The sequence below is a fragment of the Manis javanica genome, chromosome Y (genome assembly GCF_040802235.1).
Source record: "Manis javanica isolate MJ-LG chromosome Y, MJ_LKY, whole genome shotgun sequence".
Lineage (NCBI taxonomy): Eukaryota > Metazoa > Chordata > Mammalia > Pholidota > Manidae > Manis > Manis javanica.
The window spans coordinates 6,007,344-6,018,406 of NC_133175.1; the positions used below are offsets into that span (position 1 = coordinate 6,007,344).

General features: G+C 36.9%; 1 pseudogene; it reads right to left on the minus strand.

Moving 5' to 3' along the window:
• Positions 1-158: 158 nt before the first annotated feature.
• On the minus strand, positions 159-10,769 carry LOC140847586 (ubiquitin carboxyl-terminal hydrolase 9X-like; annotated as a pseudogene).
• Positions 10,770-11,063: the final 294 nt, after the last annotated feature.

Here is an 11,063-nt window from a genome sequence, read left to right on the forward strand (position 1 = left end):
AAAATATTAAGATCTTGTATCTTTATTAAACACAGAAATCCATCTAGAAAGATTAAAGCTAAATGCTTTCATGATAAAATACACAAAAGATGAAATAGAAACAGGAGCCAATTTCTGAATATTAAAAGCACATCAAGCAATTTTATTATGATTTTCTCTCAATATATATAAGCATTCCACCACCTTTTCTACCGCCTGTATGACACGCATTATGATATATGATCAAATACTTGTCCTACATATTCTCCATGAAAGCACTCATTTTTCATTTCTTCATCATCATCCATTTTACACTCTTACATTTCTTTCATCAAATTTACAGCAGCAATTTCTCTCATTTTTATCATTCCTTTTAATGATGTAAGAATAATAATGCCAACACTTGCTTGATCACTGTGTACAAGCACACCCACAAGACTGTATTTTGCGTTTACTGTGTCTCACTTTCATACTGCACTTAATGTTTTATCAGTTGACTCTATGGGTATTATCTCTATCCAGCTTTGCAACACCTGGTAGTGTGTAAGTTTCCATATCCAGTTTTTGTGGAAATTCAATATTATTATTAAATTTAACTAGACAATCTCTTTTCCAGTCATAGCCAAATCGTTTAAATTGGATAGCAAGAACATGAGGTAATTTTTAAATTAGCAAGCGCTTTACTGTATCAACCTACAAGAAACAGAGAATATAAATGCATGTTTTTATAATCCAAATAAAATATTAAACAATAGAATTTATAACTTTATGATCTATCTACATTTACAAATAGATGACTAAATGATAATGAACGCAAAGCCACCTTTCACCATGAGTTTTTCAAAACATTTCTACTAAACCTAAAAATACCTAGTCTCTCATTTGATGAGAACTGCAAAAATTATGTGATACAGAAACTAATTAGCATCTTGTTCCATAATGATACTATGTGTCCAAAGCATACGGCTATTGGATCATGTTACATTTTCATGTTTTACCTTTTTGACAATGAATAGGATCTGCTATGAGCAACTTAAGAAATACTGTGAAATACATTTATCATTTATCTTCTGTATCTTCAAATACATGTTATGAATTTATCCTACAAAGTGGTGAAGTTGCTGGATAAAATTAGTTGCCTGGGTTTAAAAATCAGACCTGAGTTTAAAGCTTAAGTGGGTGTGAAAATTTTATGTAACCAAATAAAATTATGACAGGTTTTTTAAACTTCAAGAGTAATCTGAAGTATGAAAGGGGAAACAATACCAACTCTTCAGGTTTAAGTTCACTGGCAATTTTGACTTCTAAATTTAATGGCTCAATTGAAATGGTTTTTCTTGACAACTGGAAGCATTTCTAATATTGTTTCCCTGAATAATCTCTGAATCAGTTATCATCTTGAGTACCTCCCTTCTACCACCATTAACAAAGCAGAGATAGAGCAGAAATAAATTTTGTGGTTGAACACAACTTCACATTTTTTTAATTCTTTTAAATACAATCTTATTTATTTAAAAAAATTATACAGTAGGCATCACGGGAACATGGCGGCGGAGTAGTTCAGAGAAAACCTCCTCCCCAAAACATATATATTTATGAAAATACAATAAATACAACTATTCCTGAAAGAGAAACCAGTGGATGCAGTACAACAGCCAGGATACATCTATATCTGCGAGAATTCAACATCACATGAAGGGGGTAAGATACAAGCCGTGGCCAGGCGGGACCCAAATGCACCCCCACCCAAGAACCTAGCGAGAAGAAAGGAGTTGGAACAGGGAGGGAGTGAAAGCCCAGAACTGCTAAACAACCATCTGTAGGAATCTGAACGTGGAGTGCAGAAACAAGGTGCACAGTGTGCAGGATATTACAGAAATGGAAAAGCAAAAATTCTGGGAAGGGCCCTGCAACTGGTGCCCCAGAGACAAAAGAAAAGTGTGCGGTTTCTGCAAGTCTTAAAGAGACAGGGAGCCCAGAGCTGTACAATATCGTCCCAGCACACTTAGCCAGCAGCTGAGAATCCTGGGGAACATTAGACACCATAAACCCTGGGGGGGAAGCACAGCTATGAAGCCCCTCACAGCACTATAAGCAGCCTCCCATAATTCCTCCAACCGGCACAGACCCTGAAACATTGGCCCAGTAGCAGGAGAGTGGCAGCATGTGCCGGGGGCAGCAGCATCTGAAGGGACTGGGAGCAGATCGCGTGCACCAAAGGCACCAGAGGGGACCAGTGGAGGGTTGTGCGAGCCCACGGCAGTGGCGACAGAACAGCCCCAGTGTGTCTCTCGTGCACCAGTGGCAGTGGAGATAGAGGAATCTGGGGGAGGTCCATGCAGGAGAGCCCTGTGTGCTCCTGCAGCAGTGCCAGAGGGAGCAGGCATGCTCCTAGAAGTTGACCAGAATCCCACCCCAATGCACAGCCACCTGGGCCAGACCCAAAGACCGATGCTGGCATACAGTTGCTCGGCAGGGGCACCACTATCACAGAGGAGCGCACCTGGCATGAATGCCACTCCCCGCAGGGCTCTGCACTGCTCTGACAGAGACCCCGCCCACAGCTGCCTAGGGGATTAACCTGGTGGCTGCTCCAGGAGTGCGGGTAACTGACACAGGCAGTGGAGAAGGGCAAGTCATCCAGCAAGTAGGAAAGGACTATTCTCCCAGCTAACAAACCCACAGCCTGCCTACAGCCTCGGCTCTCAACATGAAAAGGCCAAAAAATACAGTCCTGTCCGAGATAGTTCAGACAACACCTGAGAGAGGAGCTGCAGAGACAGACCTAAACAGTCTCCCTGAAAAAGAATTTCAAAATAATAATCATAAAATTGCTGACAGACATGAAGAGAAATATGCAAGTGCTATGTGATAATGTCTGGAGGGAGATTTCAGATGTCCCAAGGGAGATTACATAAGTGAAACAAACTCTGGAAGGATTTATAAGCAGAATGGATAAGATTCAAGAGGCCATTGATGGAAGAGAAACCAGAGAACAGGAACAAATAGAAGCTGTTGCAGAGAGAGATAAAAGGATCTCCAGGAATGAAACAACATTAATAGAACTGTGTGACCAATCCTAAAGGAGCAATATCTGTATTATAGGGGTACCAGAAGAAGAAGAGAGAAAAAGGGATAGAAAATGTCTTTGAATAAATAATTGCTGAGAACTTCCCCAAACTGGAGGTGGAAATAGTTGCTCAAAATACAGAAGCACACAGAATTCCCGATGGATGGAATCAAAGTGGACAACACCGAGACACATCATAATTAAAACAGCAAAGATCAAGGACAAGGAGAGAGGATTAAAGGCAGCCAGAGAGAGAAAATGGTCACCTACAAAGGAAAACCTATCAGGCTATCATCAGACTTCTTAATAGAAATCCTACAGGCCTGAAGAGAATGGCATGATACATTTAATGTAATGAAACAGAGGGGCCTTGAACCAAAGATACTGCATACAGCACGATTATCATTTAAATATGAAGGATGGATTAAACAATTCCCAGACATGCAAAAGTTGAGGGAATTTGCCTCCCACAAACCACCTCTACATGGTATTTTAGAGGGACTGCTCTAGACGGGAGCACTCCCAAAGAGCACAGAACAAAACACCCAATATATGAAGAATGGAGGAGCAGGAATAAAAAGCGAGAGAAATAATCACCAGGCTGTGTTTAAAATAGCACAATACGTGAGCTAAGTTAGACAGTAAGATAGTAAACAAACTAACCTTGAACCTTTGGTAACCACGAATCTAAAGCCTGCAATGGCAGTAAGTACATATCTTTCAATAATCACCCTAAAGGTAAATGGATTGAGTACACCAATCAAAAGACACAGAGTAATGGAATGAATAAAAAAGCCAGACCCATGTATATGTTGCTTGCAAGAGACTCACCTCAAACCCAAAGACATGCACAGATTAAAAGTCAAAGGATTTAAATAAGAGATTTCATGCAAACAACAGGGAGATAAAAGCAGGTGTTGCTATAGTAGTATCAGACAAAATAGACCTCAAAGTAAAGAAAGTAACAGGAGATAAAGAAGCACATTACATAATGATAAAGGGCTCAGTCAAACAAGAGGATATAACCATTATAAACATATATGCACCCAATACAGGAGCACCAATATATGTGAAACAAATACTAAGAGAAATAAATGAGCAAATAGAATGCAATGCATTCATTTTGGGAGATTTTAACACACCACTCACTCCAAAGGACAGATCCACCAGACAGAAAATAAGTAAGAACACAGAGGCACTGAACAACACACTAGAACTGATAGACCTAATATACATTTATAGAACTCTACATCCAAAAGCAACAGGATACACATTTTTCTCAATTGCACACAGAACATTCTCCAGAATAGATCACATACTAGGCCACAAAAAGAGCCTCAGTAAATTCCAAAACATTGAAATCCTAGCAACCAACTTATCAGAACACAAGGGTATAACAGTACAAATAAATTGTACCAAAAAAAAAAAGCAAAAAAGCTCACAAAACATGGAGGCTTAACAACATGCTCCTAAATAATCAATGGATCAATGAGCAAATTAAAATAGAGGTCCCACAATCGATGAAAACAAATGACAACAACAACAGAGAGCCCCAAATTCTTTGGGACGAAACCATAGCAGTCTTAAGAGGAAAGTATATAGCAATCAGTGCATATTTAAAGAAGGAAGAACAATCCCAAATGAATAATCTAATGTCACAATTATTGAAATTGGAAAAAGAAGAACAAATGAGGCCTAAGGTCAGCAGAAGGAGGGACATAATAAAGATCAGAGAAGAAATAAATAAAACTGAAAAATTAAACAATAGAAAAACATCAATGAAACCAAGAGCTGGTTCTTCAAGAAAATAAACAAAATAGATAAGCCTCTAGCCAGACTTACTAAGAGAAAAAGAAGGTCAACACACGTCAACAGATTCAGAAACGAGAAAGGAAAAATCACAATGGACTCCACAGAAATACAAGGAATTATCAGATCATACTATGTAAACCTACATGCTAACAAGGTGGAAAACCTAGGAGAAATGGACAACTTCCTAGAAAAATACAACCTTTCAAGACTGACCCAGAAAGAAACAGAAATTCTAAACAGACCAATTACCAGCAACAAAATCGAATCAGTATTTAAAAAACTACCTAAGAACAAAGCCCCCGGGCCAGATAGATTTACCTCGGAATTTTATCAGACATACAGGGAAGACATAATACTCATTCTCCTTAAAGTTTTCCAGAAAATAGAAGAGGAGGGAACACTCCCAAACTCATTCTATGAAGCCAACATCACCCTAATACCAAAACCAGGCAAAGACCCCACCAAAAAAGAAAACTACAGACCAATATTCCTGATGAATGCAGATGCAAAAATACTCAACAAAATATTAGCAAACTGAATTCAAAAATACTTCAAAAGGATCATACACCATCATCAAGTAGGATTCATCTCAGGAATGCAAGGATGGTACAACATTCAAAAATCCATCAACATCACCCTCCACATCACATGTCCATAAATGCTGAAAAAGCATTCAATAAAATATCACATCCATTCATGATAAAAACTCTCAACAAAATGGACATAGAGGGCATGTACCTGAACATAATAAAGGCCATATATGATAAACCCACAGCTAACATCATTCTTAACAGAGAGAGGTTGAAAGCTTTTCCTCTGAGATCGGGAACAACACAGGGACGCCCACTCTCCACACTGTTATTCAGCATACTGCTGGAGGTCCTAGCCACAGCAATCAGACAAGACAAAGAAATACAAGGAATCCAGGTTGGTAAAGAAGAAGTCAAACTGTCACTGTTGGCAGATGATATGATACTATACATGAAAAACCAGAAAGACTACACTCCAAAACTACTAGAACTATTATCAGTATTCAGCAAAGTTGCAGGATACAAAATTAACACACAGAAATAGGTAGCTTTCGCATACACTAACAATGAGCTAATAGAAAGAGAAATCAGGAACACAATTCCATGCACACTTGTGTCAAAAAGAATAAAATTCATAGGAATAAACCTGACCAAGGAAGGGATAGACCTATATCCTGAAAACAACAAGGCACTCTTAAGAGAAATTAAAGATGTCATCAACAAATGGAAACTCTTCCCATGCTCCTGCCTAGAAGGAATTAATATTGTCAAAATGGCCATCCTGTCCAAATCAATTTACAGATTCGATGCAATCCCTATCAAATTACCAACAGCATTCTTCAATGAACTGGAACAAATAGATCAATAATTCATATGGAACCCCGAATAGCCAGGGCAATTATGAGAAGGAAGAATTATGTGGGGGGATCTCACTCCCCAATTTCAAGATTTACTACAAAGCCACAGTAATCAAGACAATTTGGGACTGTCACCACAACAGAGCCATAGACCAGTGGAACAGAATAGAGACTCCAGACATTAATCCAAACATATATTTCCATTAATATACGATGAAGGAACCATGGACATACAACGGGGAAATGACAGTCTCTTTAACAGATGGTGCTGACGAAACTGGACAGCTGTATGTAAGAGAATGAAACTGGATCACTGTCTAAAACCATACACAAAAGTAAATTTAAAATGGATCAAAGATCTGAATTTAAGTTATGAAAGCATAAAACTCTTAGAAAAAACATAGGCAAAAATATTATGGACATAAATACGAGTGACTTCTTCACTGGTATTTATTAATACCCCTGGCAAGGGAAATAAAAGCAAATATGAACAAGTGGGACTATATCAAGCTAAACAGCTTCTGTACAGCAAGGGACACCATCAACAGAACAAAAAGGTGTGCTACAGTATGGGAGAATATATTCATAAAAGATAGATCCGATTAAAGGGTTGACATCCAAAATATATAAAGAGCTCACACACCTCAACAAACATAAAGTAAAGAATCAATTAAAAAATGAGCAGAGTAGCTGAATAGACAGTTCTCTATAGAAGAAATTCAGATTACAAACAGGCACATGTTAAGATGCTCCACATCGCTAGTCATCAGAGCAATGCAAATTAAAACCACAATGAGTTATCACCTCACAACAGCAAGGATTCCCATCATCAAAAAGACAAACAATAACAAATGTTGGTTAGTTTGTGGAGAAAAGGGAACCCTCCTACACTGCTGGTGGGAATGTAAATTAGTTCCACCATTCTGGAAAACAGTGTGGAGGTTCCTCTAAATGCTCAAAATAGAAATACCATTTGTCCCAGGAATTCCAGTACTAGGAATTTATCCTAAGAATGTAGCACTCCAGTTTGAAAAAGATAGACGCACCCTATGTTTATCGCTGCACTATTTACAATAGCCAAGATATGGATGCAACCTAAATGTCCATCAGTAAATGAATGGATAAAGAATCTGTGTTACATATGCATAGTGGAATATTACCCAGCCATAAGAAAAAACAGATCCTACCATTTGCAACAACATGGATGGAGCTAGAGGGTATTATCTTCAGTGAAATAAGCCAGGCAGTGAAAGACAACTACCAAATGATTTCACTCATATGACGAGTATAAGAGCAAAGGAAAACTGAAGGAACAAAACAGCAGCAGAATCACAGAACCCAAGAATGGACAGTTACCAAAGGGAAAGGGATTGGGGGAGATGGTTGGGAAAGGAGGGATAAGGGCGGGTAAAGAGAAAGAGGGCACTATAATTAGCATGTATAGTGCATGGGGTGCACAGGAAAGGGCTGTTCAACACAGAGAAGACAAGTAGTGATTTTAAAGCATCTTACTAGGCGATGGACAGTGACTGTGAAGGGGTATGTGGGGGACTTGTTGAGGAGGGAAGCCTAGCAAAAATAATGTTATTCATGTAATTGCAGATTAATGATACCAAAATAAAACAAATTTAATGTTCAAAAACCTTATACAGTACCTACTTTTTTATCACATTTTCACATCGTTATGCATTTGCAAATTCTAAGAAATCTCCTTTGATACACTGTCCCAAAGAATCAAGAAGGTTTTAGTGATATCCTTTGTCTATATTCAGAGTTGTGAAAGATTTTTCACATTGATATTTAATGATATGTAAAATAATCAAATTGATTTATTCCTTAAATATATAAACGTTATCTTTAGTTACAGACTTTTCTAAAAATGTTTGCAGTATTTAAAGGCATTAGACATGGGATGTTGTAAGTTTATAGTTATCCTTTATTGGACACTTTGTTCTAAGCAATGTATTAGATTGTTTGCACACACTACTGTTCAGTCATCTTCATAAAAACCGGTTAAAGACACATATCTATCCCTATCAAAAAAATAGGGAAACTGGCGGGAGTGGAGAGAAGGTGCCGAAGACTAATTTAGTGTAGTTTACAAAGCAGATTAGTGATTTTAACACAGGCTTGTCTGGTCTCATTATTTAAGTTCTTCATATTCTCTCATACTGTTATCTGTGTGGGTAGTAATTTATGACAAAGTTAAGAATTTATAAAATTTAAAAGAGAAGAGACTATAAAGTGAATTCTAAATGTTCCTCCATTTCTGTAATACATAACACAATAACAGCTATAATCATGGCATTTATATGCCACGTTCTAACTTAATGTACAAGTTCAAAAATCCAACCAACATTTGCTTCTCATGTGGTGTTCTGTAGTCATAACAATTGGTAAAGAAAAGTAATATGATATAGACAGTCAGCATCCATACTAAGCAGATTTTTTTATAATGGGGACTTTGAAAAACTTCTGATGGCAATGCAAATAACTCAGAAAATGGGAGGTAGTTATTACAATACAGTCTCACTCATTAAATTCATGTATCAGAAAAACATACCAATTGCCTACTGTGTGTAAAATATAGGGGTTATTACATTTTGATATAGCACTTCACATTTATAAAGACTTATAATATGTAACCTAGATTAGGAACATTGTAATTCAGAAAGAGAAAACAAAAAAGTATACTAATAGAAGTATTTTTGAATGGTGTATTATACATGCTGCTACTATGACAGAAACCAGTCCAGATGAGGAAAAGGAAGTCTTAAAAGATAAATGGGATTGACGGATTCTTTTCAAAAGCTTAAAGGGAGCCCCCCAAAAAATACATTAATATTCTGTTACATGAAAAGAGATGGGAATCTTATGTAATCCTAAATTAAGAAAAGTTTATGTGGAATGTGTACGTAATTTATAGTTGGAGTATTTTCACTTAACAGAGTAAAACAATAAAATTTACAAGTGATTGATGTTGAATAAAAAACTGAGTACTAATACGAAAAGGGGACAAGAATTAGATAGTTTTTATTGTCCACCTAATGTAAAATGTCTTTCATAAGAACCAAAAGTTGGTCAAAGTAGGTATGTCTCCCATCTTCTAAATGAATGTTAAATAATGATGAAAAATTTTGATTTATGTAATATTATTTTTCCAAAAATCATTTCTAAATCTTCAAAATAACTCGCTCTTCCATTTACATGCAATTGATGTCTATAAAGTAATAAGGATGACTCAATATTACTTCTACTGGGTTGTACAAGACACCATACTATTGTGGTTATTTTGCTGAGAAGGATTTCAAAACATCGTATGACCATAACAAGTGCCAGAGTAAAATTTCCACACAATAAATGCGTCTGTCCACCAATAGACTCCGTGAACTATTAATATTGAGTTACATTTATTTATTTTTATTATTAATGATTAAACAATTTCTCTATTTACTCCAAAACACAGAATGTCTTGTCAACTATCACTAAATTGTTTGATGGAAATGTATTTAACTATCTCAAGAACGACAAGCATACATTGAAATTTTTTGTAATTTAAAAGTTGACTTTTAAATTGCTACCAGAAATTCTGCTCCAGACATGCCAGTTATTCTCTAAACATACTGTATTTAAGATATTTCAATTACTATTTTAATATAACACAACAGGTAAATACATTTATAAGTAATAACTGAAAGAGAAAACTGGGACCGATTCCATATTGTTCTGTGCTCTCCACCTTGAGTAACTATGTCACCGACATGACCTTTCCTGGAAAGTTCCCTCACAAGCCTCCCCGGCCAATCTGACAAGACCCACAGCCTCCTCGGCCAATCAACTAGAGTCACAACCATCACCCCACCAACTGCCCCTAGCCCCCTATAAAACCTTTGTGCTTTTGAAACTCACCCTCTCTCTCCAGCATCTAGCGGCTGTGCCGGTGCAGATAAGACTGAGCTCGAGCAAGCTCGAATAAAGGTTCTTTGCAATAAAGGCTCTCTGTTTTTGCATCGGACTCGGCTCCCTAGCAGTCTTTGGGGATCATGAATTCTGGGCACAACAATAACTGAAGATTTATGGAGAAATGCCATTTTATATACTGGATATGACAAGGATATAGGAATGTATGATAAAGTAGTTAAAAAAGTCAATAAACCTCTTTCGAAAAAAGAACCATATGGTACTGAAAAGGAAGAAAGAAAGAACAGAGTGCTAAAAATTGAAACACAGAGATGAACTTCATTCATAGTCCTAGGCATATAGTAATAATTGCCACACCCTGCTTTCATACAGTAAAGAACTAGTGAAAGTTTTATTTATACTATTAAAGACCACACCAAGCACATACTAAAAATGTGAATTAGCACTTACCTATGTGGACAGCCTTGGCAAATCTTCTGATCAGCAAAGGTACCTTCTAGGACATAACAGCACAGCTGGATGTCCTAAAGCTTTTAAAACTTCATCTAAACTCTCCACCAAACAATCAAAAAACTCTACGGCGTCATATTGTTCACATAGATTAATAAGTTAACCGCAAAGCATAAGAAGATGGAATAAAACAGCATTTTATATCCCCATAACTTTCATATTTTGCTTTTCATTACAATAAAAATGACAATGATATAAATAGTGATTTTTTAAAATTGAGAGAGATGGGTACCCCCTATTCTAGAATGAATGGATTTGAAACTTAGGCCAACCAATACTGAAAAACAGTACCACTTGTGTGTACACAAAATGAAAATGACTGCCGCTAAAAAAATAAGGTAATACTGGATGGTATTAGTAGCATTTTATACTTTATGTTCATGC